The sequence below is a fragment of the Lepisma saccharinum genome, chromosome 11 (assembly GCF_977018435.1).
Source record: "Lepisma saccharinum chromosome 11, izLepSacc3.1, whole genome shotgun sequence".
NCBI lineage: Eukaryota > Metazoa > Arthropoda > Insecta > Zygentoma > Lepismatidae > Lepisma > Lepisma saccharinum.
Genome location: NC_139239.1, coordinates 529,297 through 547,170, shown reverse-complemented (window position 1 = coordinate 547,170; position 17,874 = coordinate 529,297).

Sequence of the window (17,874 nt, the reverse complement as noted above, 5' to 3'; positions counted from 1 at the left end):
GTGCAGAAATCTGTAAATGATAACAAAATTTTCAAACATTATCATTATGTAAATATGTAGTGATGAATGGAACTTGTACACATACGTATTTCTGTAGTTATTTAGCTGCAAAGTTTAAGATCCTGAATACTATTTTTGAATGTGTGCAAATAAGAATCCAACAATAAATAAGAAATGTTGAAGTAAACTAGTAAAGATGAAAGTCTCTTTAATTTTGTCTGGGAAATTTCAGGAGTTCGAAGCCAAAGTGCCTCTTTCATTTTTGTAAACAACCAGAAAAAAAGGTACTAGAAAATATAATAATGTTATATATGTGTTAATATATGTGTTTGTGTGTGTCTTGTGTAGTAGTTGTGCTGTCTAATGTGTTTGTGTTCGTCTTGTGTAGTAATTGTGCTGTCTAATGTGTTTGTCTTGTGTAGTAGTTCCTCCATTCATATTGGGGGTTAGACGTAGAGCTGACAACTCTACACTGTAAAAAAATGTCAAGACACAGCAATATAAGGCCATGGATGTTCCCAAGGTAAAATATTCCGGAGGTAAAATAGTCCCCCGTTCGGATCTCCGAGTGGCGACTACTTTGGGAGGTCCCTGGACTAAGGATAAGATCTACATTAGGAATAAGGATATTAAATTAGGCACCTAGAATGTTCTGAGCCTTTACCGGCCTGGGGCATTTCAGTGTACAGTTAATGAGATAGTTAAGTATAAATTAGATGTAGTAGCTGTCCAGGAAGTTAGGTGGCCAGGAGAAGGGAATTGTAAAACAAAAAATTATACTTTTTTCTATGGTGGTACTGAAAATCATAATTTTGGAACAGGCTTTTTCATAAATAATAGAATTATCTCAGCCCTTAAAACGGTAGAATTTATTAATGATAGGATATCATATGCAGTTTTACAGAGTAGGTGGTGTAAAATTATTTTAATAAACATACATGCACCAACGGAAGGTAAAGATGATAATACTAAAGATGATTTTTATACAGAGTTAGAACAGGTCTTTGATAAATTTTCTCAGTATGATATGAAAATTCTGTTAGGTGACTGTAATGCACAGATTGGCAAAGAAGAGACATTTAAACCCACGATTGGTAAAGAACGTCTTCATGAATTAAGTAATGATAATGGTATAAGATTGATTACTTTTGCAACCTCAAAGAATTTAATTGTGAAAAGTACCACTTTTAAACATAAAGATATCCATAAATATACCTGGTCTTCTCCAGATGGTAAACCTCATAATCAGATAGATCATATTCCCATTGATAAGAGAAGGCATACTAATATAATTGACGTTCGTACACATAGAGGTGCTGACTGTGCCAGTGACCATTATTTAGTAATTGCTAAATTAAGAGAAAGACTCTCAGTGATAAATCATAAGCAACAAAATCTAAAAGTTCTAAAATTTGATACAGGAAAGTTTACTGATGAAAGAATTAAGAAAGATTACCAAATTAAACTGTCAAATAGATTTGATGTTTTGCAGGATTTAAATGATGATGAAAATATAAATGAAACAGACGTAAATAAGAATTGGGAGCACATACGTAATGCAATAGAATCAGCAGCTAAAGAAAGTATAGGATACCATAAACCAAGAAAAAGTAAGCCATGGTTTGATAATGAATATCATAAGACCATTATTTAGTAATTGCTAAATTAAGAGAAAGACTCTCAGTGATAAATCATAAGCAACAAAATCTAAAAGTTCTAAAATTTGATACAGGAAAGTTTACTGACGAAAGAATTAAGAAAGATTACCAAATTAAACTGTCAAATAGATTTGATGTTTTGCAGGATTTAAATGATGATGAAAATATAAATGAAACAGACGTAAATAAAAATTGGGAGCACATACGTAATGCAATAGAATCAGCAGCTAAAGAAAGTATAGGATACCATAAACCGAGAAAAAGTAAGCCATGGTTTGATAATGAATGTCATAATCTAATAGAAATAAGAAATCAGGCTAGACTTAGGTGGTTAAATAACTCTGATGATACAAATCTAAACAATTATAATAGAATAAAGCGAGAAGTTAACCGCACGTTTAGAAGTAAAAAAAGAGATTACTTGAAAAAAAAATTAAGGAAATTGAAACAAACAGCAAAAATAAGAATATCAGATATTTATATAAAGGTGTAAATGAGTTTAGAAAGGGGTGGCAACCTAAAGTAAACTTTATAAAAGATAAAGACGGTGATTTTCTAGCTGACCCAAGCGATATTCTAAATAGATGACCTTTTAAATGTCCATGTAGGAGATAAATCAGAAGTAAATGAAGTAGACACAGCAGAACCTTTAGTTCCAGAACCTAACTTGACTGAAGTTAAAGATGCTATTAAAAGGCTAAAGAATAACAAAGCACCTGGCATTGATTTAATACCAGCTGAGTTAATTAAATATGGTGGAAATTCATTAATATGTCAAATTCATAAATTAATTTGTTTAATATGGAATAAAGAAGAAATCCCTCAACAGTGGAAATAATCCATAATTGTTCCTGTGTTTAAAAAAGGTGATAAAATGAACTGCAATAATTACCGTGGAATTTATCTACTCTCAACAACATATAAAATATTATCTAACATTCTTTTAACAAGACTAACACCATAAGCTAATGAAATTATAGGTGATTATCAATGTGGATTTAAACGTAACAGATCAACTACAGATCAAATTTTCACATCAGACAGACACTTGAAAAAAAGTGGGAATATAATCAAAATGTCCATCAGCTATTCGTTGATTTCAAAAAAGCATATGATTCTGTCAAAAGAGATAAATTATATAATATATTAGTAGAGTTTGGAATACCTAAGAAGCTTGTTAGTATGATAAAAATATGCACCAGTGAAACAGAAAGTAAAATTCGTGTGGGTATTAATATGTCTGACAAATTTACAATTCATGATGGGTTAAAACAAGGAGATGCATTATCTCCATTGCTCTTTAATTTTGCCTTAGAATATGCTGTTAGGAAGGTAAAAGAAACTAAAGAAGGACTAAAATTAAATGGTGTGACTCAGTTGTTAGCATATGCAGATGATGTAGACTTACTGGGCGATGATGTGAATACAATTAAGAATAATGCTAAAATATTTTTCAAAACTGCTAAAGAGATAGGTTTGGAAGTTAACAAAGAGAAAACTAAATATATGCTTACAGGCCGAAACCAAGTGTTAGGTAATAATCAAAATCTAATTATTGATAACAACTCGTTTTTTTACATTTAAAGAGTACTGGCTAATCATTGACTGCAGTGTACGAATGTGTGGTAGAAATAAACACCAAGATTTTAACAATGCATTTTATGCTGTACTAGAATGAACATATACTGCTGCTGCAAAAATGAGTGTCTGGTTGGAATAGCGTCTTTGATATTTATCCTGCATGGAAAATTTTAGTTGTTCAACAATGAATTGCAACTCGGTACTTTCACAAAATATTGCCATTGATCCCAGTTCAGATATCAGATATCACTGAGAGTTTCAGATATCAGAAATTTCAAAAGTGACTATAAAGCCACATCTTCACATATATGAGCAACAAACCCACTACACATGGTCAAATAATAAAATTAAATCGAGTTTTGAGAGTTAGAGAGGGTTCATTTCAGTGCTGGTGAAACCTTTTGTATAGCTAATTCTGATAAAAGTAGATGAACTTCATATATACCTGAAGTGATGCAAAGGGCCCGCGTGTACTCAGCTGTATGGGGTTGTGCACGTTCGATTGGCCTTCCGTGAATTGTCTGCACCATCGTCTGACCATACACAACGTTCGGTCTGCACACCTCACACAATTGCTGGTGGCTCTGTGCCAAATTCTGAGCGTGCATTGTAGGCTAGGCTCGGTGGGAGACTGTATGACAGCTGCAATCTTTAACCTAGAACTGTTCTAAAACGGCTGCATTGCAACTGTACCAGATTACAGCTACATGCCACTTCTTCCTGCCTGCATGGGTGTGTGTGTATCTCTGACCACCAGTGCTGCGTATAGGCACCATTGGAGCTTTTTTCAGGATGCCCCTCGTATATGAACTTTCAGAAGCTTTTATTATTAGAGTGTTCCTGTTTTAATGTGTGGTTAGCTAAATCAGGTACCTATACAATGCAATTCTATAAATTCCTTACGTTAAATTCCTAATACCTACATACCCTTTTCGACAGCATTAATGGTATAACTGCATGTTGTCAGTTTCACAGTACTGACGAGATGGCGCCAACGAGCGAAGACGTGCTTTTATCAGCTCCTCTCAAATTGAAGACAAAATATGATGATAAATGTGCAAAGTGTAAAAGATCTGTAAAAAATGGAATTCTGTGCGACATGTGTGACGAATGGTTACACTTTAAGTGCGGCAACCTGAATGCCGATGAATTGATTGATTGATTGATTGATGTAGTTTATTTTACTTCGCGTTTTGTGCCTCTTGGCTAATTTGCGAAGATGGGGATGAGGGATGAAACGATGAAATTGATGAATGGACATTCACAAACAACCAAGCCCGACCGGGATTCGAACCCGGGACCCTTGGAGTCGCAGCGCGATGAGCTAACCACTCGGCCACAGGGTCGGGCTGAATGCCGATGAAGAAATCGACCAAAACAGTGAATGGTTCTGTCCGCAATGTGAAAACAGAGAAAAAAGTGTTGAAAATGAGGAACTCGCGAATCTTTTGCTGGTAGTGAATCTACTGCAAAGTGATATAAAGGAGTTAAAAAATGAAAATGAAGCCCTGAAAAACAGACTAGAAACTTTAGAAAAGGCAAAGGAAATAACAAATGCTACATCCTCATGGACTCAAGTGGTTAGGAAATCAACAAAGAAAAAACATCACATCGATAGCATAAATTTCGAGAGTAAAAACAGATTTTCTAAACTACAAGATTTCCAGACTGAAGAAATACACCCAGAAACTAATTCAAGAACGTACAGAAGAAATGTGATGTCAAAAAACACGACCACAAACATCTCGAAAATAGAAGAATCGAGTGTTAGTCAACCAGAAGTGCTCATCTATGCTGATAGTCATGGTAGAGGAATGGCAGAAAAAGTGAAGAGTCAGCTAGGTGATGTTTCAGTGTTAGGTATTGTCAAGCCAGGTGCAAAAATTGGGCAAGTTGTAAGTAGCCTAAAACCTCAAAACAAAGAAATCAGCAGCTGTGTAGTACTAATGGCAGGTGCAAACAATGTAGCATGCAATGAAGATCACGATGTGATATATACATTGGAAAAGAAACTACCTGAAATAAGAAACTCTAAAGTGATCGTAGTTAATATACCAACGAGATACGATCTCATACCAGAGTCTTGTGTTAATGTGGCCATAAAAGAGACAAACAAGAATATCAGACACCTGTGTAAAAACTTTAGTAATGTCGATATTGTTGATGTAAGCAGGCTAGAGAGAAACAATTTCACAAATCACGGCATGCATCTGAACCGATCTGGAAAAGAAAAGGTGTCAAAAGCAATAGGTACGGTGATAACTGAATACATTATAAACCAAAGAAGAAAGTGCAATCCTATTGAACTGAAATGGCACCCCATAAATAATCAGGAAAGTGAAGTGGTAAATGGAAAGAAATATAGTGAGGTGGTAAATAGCGGAAAAGTCTGTCTTGTGATGAATGGTGTAAAATGCAGTAAAATGGTAAGTGATGAAAAAGGTAGTGAAGAAAATGAACATTACAGTGAAGTGAGAAAAGATGAAAAAGACAAGGAAGTGGAAAATGACAAAAGAGTTAATGTAAAACAAAAAGAACCATCTGCACGAACATCAGATAGAATAAGGAGTGTTCCGGGCAAATTTAAAGATGATTTTTTATTGTAAAATGTAAAAATGCAACAAATATTGTAAATGTTAAACCTAAGGAACAGGGTCTTACAACCAATAGTTTCTCTCAAATGAAAAAGAGAGTTATACAATGCAATATTGTGCATCTAAACATTCAAGGTATTACAGGCAAAGTGTTAGATTTAGAAATGCTCCTAACCGATGAATGTTTAGATGCACATGTACTGTGTGTTACTGAGCACTGGCTGTCCAAAGATGAAATTACTTACCTTCAAATTCCAAATTTCCACCTAGCTAGTTTCTCATCAAGGTCTCTAATAAAACGAGGGGGAACAGGCATATTTACAAAAAATGATATAATTGCCAAACAAATTGTCCCCAAAACTGTGAAACCTATAGAAAAACATTTTGAAGTTAGTGTTGTACGTCTTGCACAGTATAATTTAATAATAGTATGTTGCTACAGAACACCTGATGCAGACTATACAATATTCATAAAAAATCTGTCAGTATTGTTAGATGAATTAAAAAGTTATACATGTGAAATTGTGGTATGTGGGGACCTAAACATTGATTTTCTAAAAAATACAGGATGGAAACTGCACTTTGAAGCCACAATAAACACTTTTGGCCTAAAGCAAATTATAACTACACCCACGCGCATAACGAAAGACACACTCTCCCTCATAGACCACATGTTAATAAGTGTACACTCAAAAGAGTTTCAATGTGAAAACATATCAGTCCACTTCTCCGACCATGAAGCACAATTTTTATGTCTCACATGTAAAAGGGAAACTACTGAATATCATAGAAAGCCACTAAAAATGCAGAAACGTAAATATGATGAAGGTTCTATACTCATGTTTATTGGAAAACTAAACAGCGAAAATTGGGAAGATATTTATAATTTACCTTCCACAAACGAAAAATTTAATCTCTTTCTGAACAAAATTATCTTGTTACACAATGAATGTTTTCCACCTAAACAAGTTATCATATCCACTGAGTGTAAACCATGGGTCACAAACGGAATCAGAATCTCAAGTAGAAAACTAAAAATGCTCCATTCTGAAAGTAAGGTGAATCCCAATCCATCTTTTCTGAAATATTACAAGAGGTATAAGCAAATATATAAAAATGTACTCCACCAATCAAAAATTAATCATAATGACCGTAAAATCAATAATTCAAACAATAAATGTAAAACAATGTGGGAAATTATAAGAAATGCATCATCAAAACACCAATCTTTACATAATAATATGGTGATATGCATTAATGGAAAAGAAGTCCAACATCCCCCTAATGTTGCGAATGCTTTCAATGAGTATTTTGAAAATGCAGTTCCAAATAAAAGGAATGGGCTTATGGCTGCTCCAGAAGAATGTTCTACACATAACAGTAAATGACAAGTCCTTGTTCATTTCCCCCATTACTGAACAGGAATTAAAGATAATCTTCAGGCGTATAAAAAACAAACGATCTTCCGGCATTGATGAAATACCAGACTTCCTAATTAAGAAATGTTATAGTTCCCTATGTTAACCATTACTACATATAATAAACAATTCCATTGAACAGGGTATTTTCCCAGACAGGCTAAAGATAGCTGTTGTTAAACCATTACTGAAGAAAAATGACCCAAAGGATTTATCAAATTACAGGCCCATTTCGCAACTCTCAGTCTTCTCAAACATTATTGAACATGCAATAATGATGAGAGTAGAAAATTTCTGTAGTAAACACTCAATCTTAAGCTTGTCGCAGCATGGTTTTAGGTCTGAACGAAGCACAAAAACAGCATTAGCAGACTTAGTAGAATGTGTCACACAATCGCTGAATAATTGTAATCACACGGTAGGAGTCTTTTGTGACCTATCAAAAGCTTTCGATTCTGTAAATCACGAGATATTGCTGTGGAAACTTCAAAAACTTGGTATTCGTGGACTACCACAAAAGTGGTTTCAATCTTACCTTACCAATAGAAAGCAAATTATAGAAATTGCTCACACCACAGCAAAAGGATATGTAACACATCAGCACTCCACCATGAAAAGTGTAACATGTGGGGTGCCTCAGGGAAGTATTCTTGGCCCTCTTTTGTTTCTTATGTACATAAATGATTTACCAAATGTTATACCCGAGGCAAATGCAATATTATATGCTGATGATACAAATATTATAGTAACAGACACTTCCAAAGATGCTCTACAATCTAAGGCTAATAATGTATTAAACAAATTAGATGACTGGTTTTTAAATAATAATCTACTCCTCAACAGCAAAAAAACAAATTACATTACATTTTCTACAATCCAAACCAGAAACCAAATAAGCCTCAATCTAATATCTGGGAATACACAACTAGAGCCTAAAAGAAATTCAAAATTTCTGGGTATCATTCTGGATGAACACCTTAGCTATACAGAACACATAAACACGCTACAATCAAAATTAAGTAGTGTGTGCTATGCCCTTCGAGAAATGGTAGACATCTCAAGCACCCAAACTGTCAAGTGCCTTTATATGGCAAACTTTGATGCTTTACTAAGATATGGGATTATGGTTTGGGGTAACAAGGGCCACTCCAATGTCCTTTTTATGCTTCAAAAAGAGCTATAAGAATCATAGCTGGAGTAAAGAAAACTTATTCATGTAGAACTCTTTTCCGTAAACTTAATGTGTTAACTCTTCCCTGCATATACATTTATGAATGCTTAATTTATGTAAAGCAAAATATTTCCAACTTTGCCACAAATGAGGAAATACATGGCCTAAACACAAGAAATAAAGACAAACTCCACATAAAACACTGCCGCCTTAACTTATGTAAGAAAGGTTCCTTAAACTCTTCCATAGACCTCTACAATAAACTACCACAAGATGTGAGGAAAGAACCAAAATTGATGATATTCAAGCACAAGATAAAATCAATGCTTCTGAAGCATGTTTTTTATTCTATAGCTGAATACATGGAAGCAACTTTTACATAAGACAAATGTACATAATGCAGTATAATCACATATTTTTCTTGTAAAATTAAATGTCAAATGAAAGTGGATAATTAGTATCACCTAGAAGTAGGCTGCAATGTTCTATATCTTCTCATGTTATATTTTTTTTTGTGATTTTGACATAATACGAGAGTAAGACCTAATTTTTTACAATTTTTGGCTATATATTTTGTATTTGTAAAATCTATTAATGTAGTATTGTATTGTAATGTAAGTATTGACATGTCCTATATTACCATGTACTGTAATTTGTACACACCGGTAGTCCTTGGACGCAAATAAACTAAACTAAACTAAACTATACTAGAAACCACTTTGCGAATGAAGTTATAATATTTGGGGGGAATGCAACTCAGTATGAATTTTGATGTCAATATCAATATGCCTGCCACACAGTGACATATTTGTAATTTCACTTTAGAGGGTAGATTTGGGGAGGGGGTATGCAAATTTGTATACGTTACAAGCCAGTAAAATAAAGTAAGGGGGTATATATAAACATGAATGTTGCACCGTGCAACCAACTAGACGCTTCGGTGCCAACAGAGTCAAATCGAATTAAAAAGTCCAGCCAACTAGACGGGGCTAATATTCCTTGTTCCAAGTCATCAAACTATCCACCTACACCTCATGAAAAGACTCCCTTTCAAAGAACTCATAATATTTTTAAAGAAAATAACATTTGGACACCATCTTAATGGTCATTTTACCATTCCACAGGAATTGACATTCCAGTAACATTCAATGTAATTAACTTAGGCTATGTGCAGAATGATGTGCAGATTCAGATTCATTCACAAATTCATATGGCATATTCCAAATCAAATCACCCAGCAAAATCTGAGGAATGATGCACTGATTCAGATTTAAATGAAATTTTGTGTATTTGTTAACACTACCAAGGTAAAAACACATGCAATAACTTTCTTCTGCAGACCTTGTAGTTACTGAGAAACAGGAGGCTAAAATTTTAGAATTTTGCACCGAGGTCATTTTACAAGTGGCAAGAACTATGTTATTTCAGTGTTGAATGTGCTGGACAGTACAATAATTTTAAAAAAAATATGCTTTCACAGTGAGAATTCTTCTTCAAGTACATCCTCATCATTTTTTCCTTTTTTTCCCCAATAAGAGATGGCATTGGTGGGGTAATTAAGTATTTAAAAACCAAAGAAAGCCTTCCAAGATGGCATGGTGATGTATTTAATACAGCAGAAAGATGTTTCAATTTTTGTAAATGTAGAACTGAAAACATACAACTCTGGCTGGCAAAAAGGAAACCCTAACATACACACAAAACAACTACACAACAGAATTTCTATTGCAAAAACAATCCATGAAAAAAAAGTTTTTATCACAACTCTCCCCAGAGCCAAAATTCAATTGAAACAAAGCAAATTGTGCTGATCCAGATTTTTTCATCTCCACGGACTCTTATGTTGAGTGTGTGCATGATCACAGTCAGTTTCTTGGATTAAAATTCTCCAAACTTGCAGATGAAAATGATGTTCAAGTCAAATTTATGCACTCCTTTGGATCAATACGATCCTTTCACTGGCCTCCTGAAGAAAATGAAGGTGTATGTCATATTCCAGGATCAGCCATTATTTCTTGGATGAACTCAAATTTATCAAAGGCACTAGAAGAGGATATTACTTTTCCGAAAGGACTTTGCATTTAAGCATTATTTTGGCAAAATGAAAGTGATATTGGGATATCAAATATATATTTATAATTTTAAAAGTGTCATTTGAAGTTCATTCAGTCTGAAAATGAACAGTTATGGACAGTTCTTTTGTGCTGCTGAAGCACAAGAAGCTTGACTCATTTGTAAATTAAATGAACAACAGAGGGGAACGAAAGAAGGAAGGAACGATTGACACACCTGCTTTCGAAATGATGTTTCATTACAAAAGTGTATTTTGGCACGTGGGTTACTTTTTTTTTGTTGCAGATTCTGATCACGTGATTCACATATGCGTGTACATGAAACTTCTTTAAAATATTTACTAAGAGAAGCAATGCAAACCGTACTACTTTTATTTCATAACTTTTCAGAACATGCTTTAAGCATCAGTTAAAAATGGCACTGGCATGGTAACTGATGCGTCTTATGTTGTTAATGCAAATTTAGTAATGTGAGACACTGACAAAAAAAAAAAAGGTCGCAACTATTTTCACCAGGTGTTCACCAGTACACCTAACATTAATTCTTGCAGGTCAAAAAAGCTGTTTTTTTATAGTTAAATCCATGTGAAATTAACTTTAAGCTTAAATGTATCCCTGCTACAAATAATAATAATAATAATAATAATAATAATAATAATTGCTGTAACTTGTGGCCTGTATGTCATAGAAAACAACATATTGTGTTGTAAAATATCGTCACAATTTCACCATTCGAAATTTATTAACTATTTCCAGAATTATCAGGAGGGCACGCACCCCCGCCCTTGCCTTGTGGTATTTTTCCAACTCCATGGCATGAAGAAAAAATTACTAGTCTCCTGCATGAAAACAAATGCACATCGATGTAAGCTCTTTACACATACAACAACTAAACACATCCATGTAGCATGCCAGGACAGGTTGTAGATCATGCACATGTGCAATTTAAAATCTAGTGAAAATAGCTCAAAAGCTAGCTTCACCACCTGGTGAAGAAAGTCACTCCAAAATAGAAAATAAACACTATATGCTATACAATATATATTGACACTCGCAGCAAAGGAATCTTGGGGACTTTTTTTTTAAGAAATACATACACACATATCTATGGACTTGAGAAAAAATGTCTTAGCGAGAAGTCGATTTCACAAAGATATGACTTCTCATGTTAAGCACTGCATGTTGCTGCCATGATCTCGGCAATGGCTAATATGTACAAAATTCTGAATCTTTAGCCTGTTTCTCAGTAACTATGAGGTCTGTGAACAGGGGCGCCGACTTGTCAAAATTATTGGGGGGGGGGGGGCTCTGATCACTGAAATAAATGAATGAATGACTCACTCACTCCCTTTTTTAAATATAAAAATTACATCTTCGTATAGCAGTTTTTAAGCAGCTATTATATTCCTCATGCAAATGAAATGTAACATGAAAAATGTCTTTTGTGTCTGTTCATTTGTTTTTTTAGATAACAATTAACATTTTTATTGAAAAGTGTGTAGGTACATTAAGAGGCCAACCTAACAGTTTTATGCCGACCTCGGTAGCTGAGCATGTTGGGTGGTCGTCTCAACTCGCTTTGATCCAGAGGTCTCGGGTTCGAGTCTCGGTGAGAGCATGGGTGTGTTTTAATGTCCGCAACAGACATGTGATGGGTTGCAAATAACCTTAGTGTTGACGTACCCATAAAATAACAAATATTTACAATATTTAACAGTTTTATTTAATTATTTACATAAATGCTAACACAAATCGCAGGAAAATAATTTTACTTTTTTGTTCTTGCTACAATATTTTACTTTTTAAATTTAATTTTGCAATAATAAAAAAATAGCATGTACACTAAGATATAAAGTGACATACACAACAAAAACATATGAACATGATTTAAAAATAAAGCAAAAGTTGCTCTACACAGTGGGTTATTTTTTTATGAACTCATTAACGAGCGGTCTCAGGTCCAAATTATTAAGCACAGTTTGATGTATGTGGAGTACCGCTAAGCTGCTTAGTCTCTTCTGCCTCATTGTAGATCTCAAACATGTCTTTAGTAGGCGAATAGCACTGAATGACCTTTCGGCTGTGGCTGTCGTCACTGGCACAGTGCGGAGGACCATCATGAATTTGGCAACTTCAGGCAGAAGCTCCTGGAGGGTGCTGTCTTCCAAAAGAAACTTCCTTATGTCATGCATGGTAGTTAGAACCACTTTCTTCTGTTTGGCGATATCACCAAGCATGGACATGTGGAAGGAGAGCCTATCGGCATCCACATCTTGGTGAAGGAATTCTCGCGTTTGCTGAAAGTTTGTCGTGCATCTGTTCACAGTTGAGATGCATTTTTTCTCTACGGCTGTTATTTTTTGTAGTCCTGCAGATTCATGTCCTTGTTTAACACATGATTTTGCCTTGTCACACACGTCAGTGTATATTGATTTATAATACTATTTTGGAGTGTAGAACTTGTGATGTTTGGCAGCATCAGGATTTTCAAGTCTCTTAGGGACGTGATGTTGCCGGGGCAATCCTGGCTCATCAACGAGGCTCGGTTTGCCCTCTGTGCATTTCAGCCAGAACTGCTCAAAACCCATTCGCTTTTCTTGAAAGATGTCAGTCAAGTATTTTAGTTTTGATTCCACTTCTGTAGCACCAATGCGTGGAGACTGAATCTTACAGTTTACCTCTTCTATTGGACCCATCACATGGCAGTAGAGGGAGAGAAAGAAAAAATGTCTTGAAATGAAGCATTGTCTCCAGGTATCCAGCACATTTTGATGCTGCATCAGTAGAATCTTCTTCAGAAAAGTTTTCAAGAAAATTGAGAAGGTTTTCATAGTTCCTTAAGATCTGTTGCATACTGGATGCTCTCAACGTCCACCGACGAGGGCAAAGTGGTCGCAGTTCAGTATGGCCAGCCTTCTCATTCACATCAATAATATTCCTAAATATTTGCATTATTTTGGGAGATTCCCAAACAGTCTTTAACAAGTCATTGGCTAAATTCATTATGTCTCTGATTAATATATGGATAATAGTAAATAATAATTATATACTTAGTGTTTTGCTGTCTGTCTCTGGTCATAGCCCCCCCCTCCCCCCAAAGTTGATGATCTAGAACATTTCAAATGTGTATTTAAAGTTAAGTTCATGTGGCACAATTCAGAGTAAACTTTACAAGAGAAGAAAAATAAAACATTAGATCCTCTTAAGCAAAATTATTTGGGAGGCTTTGCCCCCACATCATTAACATTGGGGGGGGGGGGGCTCGAGCCCTCCTAAGCCCCATGGAGTCGGCGCCTATGTCTGTGAAGAAAATGTTTGCATCTGTTCATACCTTCATAGTATTAACAGATACAAGTCTGAAACAGTGGGTGACATGGCCTGCGTGATTTGACATGCAATCAATCACATGTTAATTCTAGTCTTGATTAATGACAAATTGTAACACATGTTGGTAAGAATTTACAATGTAGAGATATTCTGTAATTATTTTACTAGTTGTTATACTCACTAAATATGCAGTCGTACTTACATATATGCACATCATATTTGGGGGTAACGTGTTTGAAGTGTAGCCTGCATTCTAAAATGTTCGAAACAAATATGGCTGATGGTTAATATTTGGAGAATGTGACGAAAAATAGTTAAATAATGGCAAAATGAGCAAAATGGTTATGCAACAGTTGAATCGGCCCGTCTGCTACTACTCCAGGGTCCCAGGAACATGTTAGAGTAATCTCAAGATGCTAAGGCACGAGATTACATTGGGCCAAATCAGGGGTGCCCATCCCCCCCAAAGGCCCATGATGCACCCCCCAAAAAAGGTAGAACATCCCCCCCCATTTATGCCAAATTATTTACTGAAATTAATTTTGTCAGACAAATTTTGCGGAAAAATATAATACCAGAGGTGCAACCACGAATTTTTGTCTGGGGGTGGCAAGTAGCAGGATAAACATACCAATAATAATAATAACATTAATAATGGCTTTATTATTACTACTACTACTAGTAGTAGTAGCAGTAGTATCAAAGATGTTATTATCCTCATAAATTACGCAAGAAGGGGGTAGAAGTCTGTGCTAAAGCATTTGTTTGGAACAAACGATTTGAAATATTTTTTCAACACCGTCAATTTCACATTAGCTAATAATGGAAATGAAGCACACAGACTGTATTTTTGAATGGCAGAAAATGAATGATAAATGCATTCCGAAGATACATGTGTAACTTTCATGTACAACATATGTTCTACACATATGCAACATGGAGCGACATAAAATAGTAAATACATATGCAACAAGCTAACACTAAATTATGTACGTATTCAAAGCTTATTCAATACAAATATACAACACATATTATTTAAATACATTACAGAGAACAAGTATAATGCGAGCGAAGCGAGCAAGAAAATTTTTATATCCAATTTTTGCAATTGAAAACAATATTGATTTAATAGGGCGCAAATAATTTCACTGGACAACATGGCATTCTCTCTTTTGCAACTTTTTTTTAGATCATTCAGCGCCCATGGTCGACTCCCGCCGCCCCTAGCTACAGCTCTGAACTTGACGAAAACGAGAAAAGCAGATAATGCGAGCGAATCAAGCAAGACAATTTTAGAAAATGTATTTTTATTTGCATAAAATTTGAAATCGAAGGGGGTAATTGCTCCTCTGTGCACCACTGCAGGTGCCCTGAGTAGACCCAAATAGAGAGTTCACCAACCGAAAGTGGAGCTCGGAGTGGGGCTCGGTGGAGCTCGACTTAATGGTTTTCTCTTGTAAGGCATAAGCTCCATTTTCTCGCAGTGTTGCCAACACCTCACTCGATCACGATCTTACGTGATATAACTTAACCTATCTTACGATTTTTTTTACGATCTTCAGTGATATAACTTAACCTATCTTACGATTTTTTTACGATCTTCAGTGATATAACTTAACCTATCATTATTTTTTATTTGCACACCGAACTAACTTACATTATATTTTATATAACCTAAAGAATGTATTGATTTTTTTTTTAGAATGAGGCAATTTTTTTAGGATTTTTTTTTAAATCTGCTCCGTGACCCTCTCGTTCTTCACGTCGTGGACGAAGGACTTCTCTGCGACCAGGATGACGCTGCATAGAGTATCGGCAGGCAAGGCATCGTGGAACTCGCAAACGATCTTGATGTTGGTTCGATCGTTGACCACGACCTGCTTCCGCTTCGTCGTGTTGATGACGAACATGGGTCTGCGGGTTTTGAATTCGCTGGGCGTGTAGTACATGTCGACGTTTCCCTCGGTCACGCGCTTGTAAGCCGTGTAAGCTTCGTAAAGTTTGAGGTAATCATCTTTGGTCATGTCGAGGTTGTAATTCTCGCGCGGGAACACTTCGTTCCTACCATTCTTGAGATAAACGTTCTTGATCTTGCAGTCGTCGAACTTGCTGGAATCTTTTTCCTGATTCTTGTCCCTCCCGGTCTGAAAGAGCACTACGACGAAATCTGGCATGTCGAACTGTATGTTGTTGAACTGCGTCGTCACGTCGAATTCCATGTGACTTCCCGACGCTATCTTCTGCACGCACTGGTAACCGTGAAAGTGAATGGGCACCTGCGGACTTTTCAAGATCTCCGCTTTGTACTTGAGGGCGTAGTTCGTTTCGTATTCCACGATCGGCATTCTCAACTCCATGCTCCGGATGACGCATTTGGCTGCTTCGGGTAAAGTGTTGGGCAGCGGCGTGGTGCCGTCCGGACCCAAAGTAGCGTATCGCATCAGTGCGTCGTTGTCGTTGGCAGCTCTTCGAAACGTGATCCTCAGTCCTCCCTTCACATGATCTCCTTATAGTCCGAGAAGAATCCCGGAAGCAGACGCTCTTGAAACTAGCCAGCGGGGCTGACAGATCGAGCTTCCTCCCCAAATCGAATTGAGTTGCGTGCCTTTCCACGAACTCCAAATAAGCCTTCGCCGTGGGCCACACGATGCTCGTGACGATCTGTTCGACCGAATCCGTCGTACGATATCCCGTGTCGAAGTATTAACCCCACGCTTTCTTCAGGATCGTGATCAGAAAATTTCTTTCTCGCACGTCTATGGCGGTCCTCAGCCCTTTGAATTGCACCTCGTCGCTATCGGCCAGCTGCACGACGTACTTTTTCTTGGTCAGCGCGAAAAAGTTTTTCAGTACGAATTCGACCTTCACCCGCAAGTTCGGGAACCAACCGCTCGTGCAGGTGATCGATCAAGCTAGCCTGATCGCGTTTATCCATGAGGATGAAAAGCGAATCCGTGTCCATGTACATCATGCGCGGTCGCTGGGGTTCGAGGGGAAATTTTCGACCACGTCGCGCGATTTCAGTAGGATGGTTCTCGACAGAAAAGTAACGATGGGGACGCGCAAGCGCGGGGTTCTTCGAAACGAACGAGCCCCCAACGTTTTTCCCGTACGCCCTTCGAACGTAAGGTTGGTTCACGTGAGCGCGAATTTCTTCGGGAATGTCTTTCAGCTCGTACATCTGACCGTACATGCTGTTCATCATCAATTTCGCCGTATTCTGTTTCGCGTCCATTTCGAGCAATTTTTGCCCGGCGGCAAGGTCTTCTTGCAATTCTTGACTTCCTTGATTTTTTTACGCAAGGTCATGATCTTGCGGATGCACATGGCGTTGAGCGTATCGGGCGAAAAATACACGTGGAGATCCGCTTCCGTGCAGCCGGTGGGGGATTCGTACTGCCGCGATAAACATCCACTTCCGTGCCTGGTGGAACGGACGTTCCGGTGTGGAATTCACGCCACTCAACGTGAACTTGGAGTGGCGAGAGCCCCGCTGCGACCATGACGCTCGGGTAGAAGGGACGTATGTGAACCCCGAGAAAATTCTATATAAAATAACATACCTGGAAATTATATTCACGTTAAGTTGAATTTTGATTTTTTGTATTCCCCCGAGAAATTCTATATAAATAACATACCTGAAAACTCTATTCACACTATAGATTGAATTTTTTGAGTTTTGTAATAACCCCCAAGAAATTCTATATAAAATAACATACCTGAAAATTGTATTCACAGTATAGATTGAATTCTTGAGTTTTTTGTATTCGCACCCAAGAAATTCTTTATAAAATAACATACCTGAAATTCTATTTACAGTATAGATTGAATTTTTGAGTTTTGTATTCACACCCAAGAAATTCTATATAAAATAACATACCTGAAAATTGTATCGCTATATATACTAGACTTTTTTTGATTTCTGTGATTTAGGAGAAAGCATAATGGCATCCACCACCAGTTTCAATCGTAAAAATGATAAAACTGAATGTGTTACTTGTGGGAAGCTAATCTCAAGGAACAATTTATCGGTACACAGGGCAAGATGTAGCG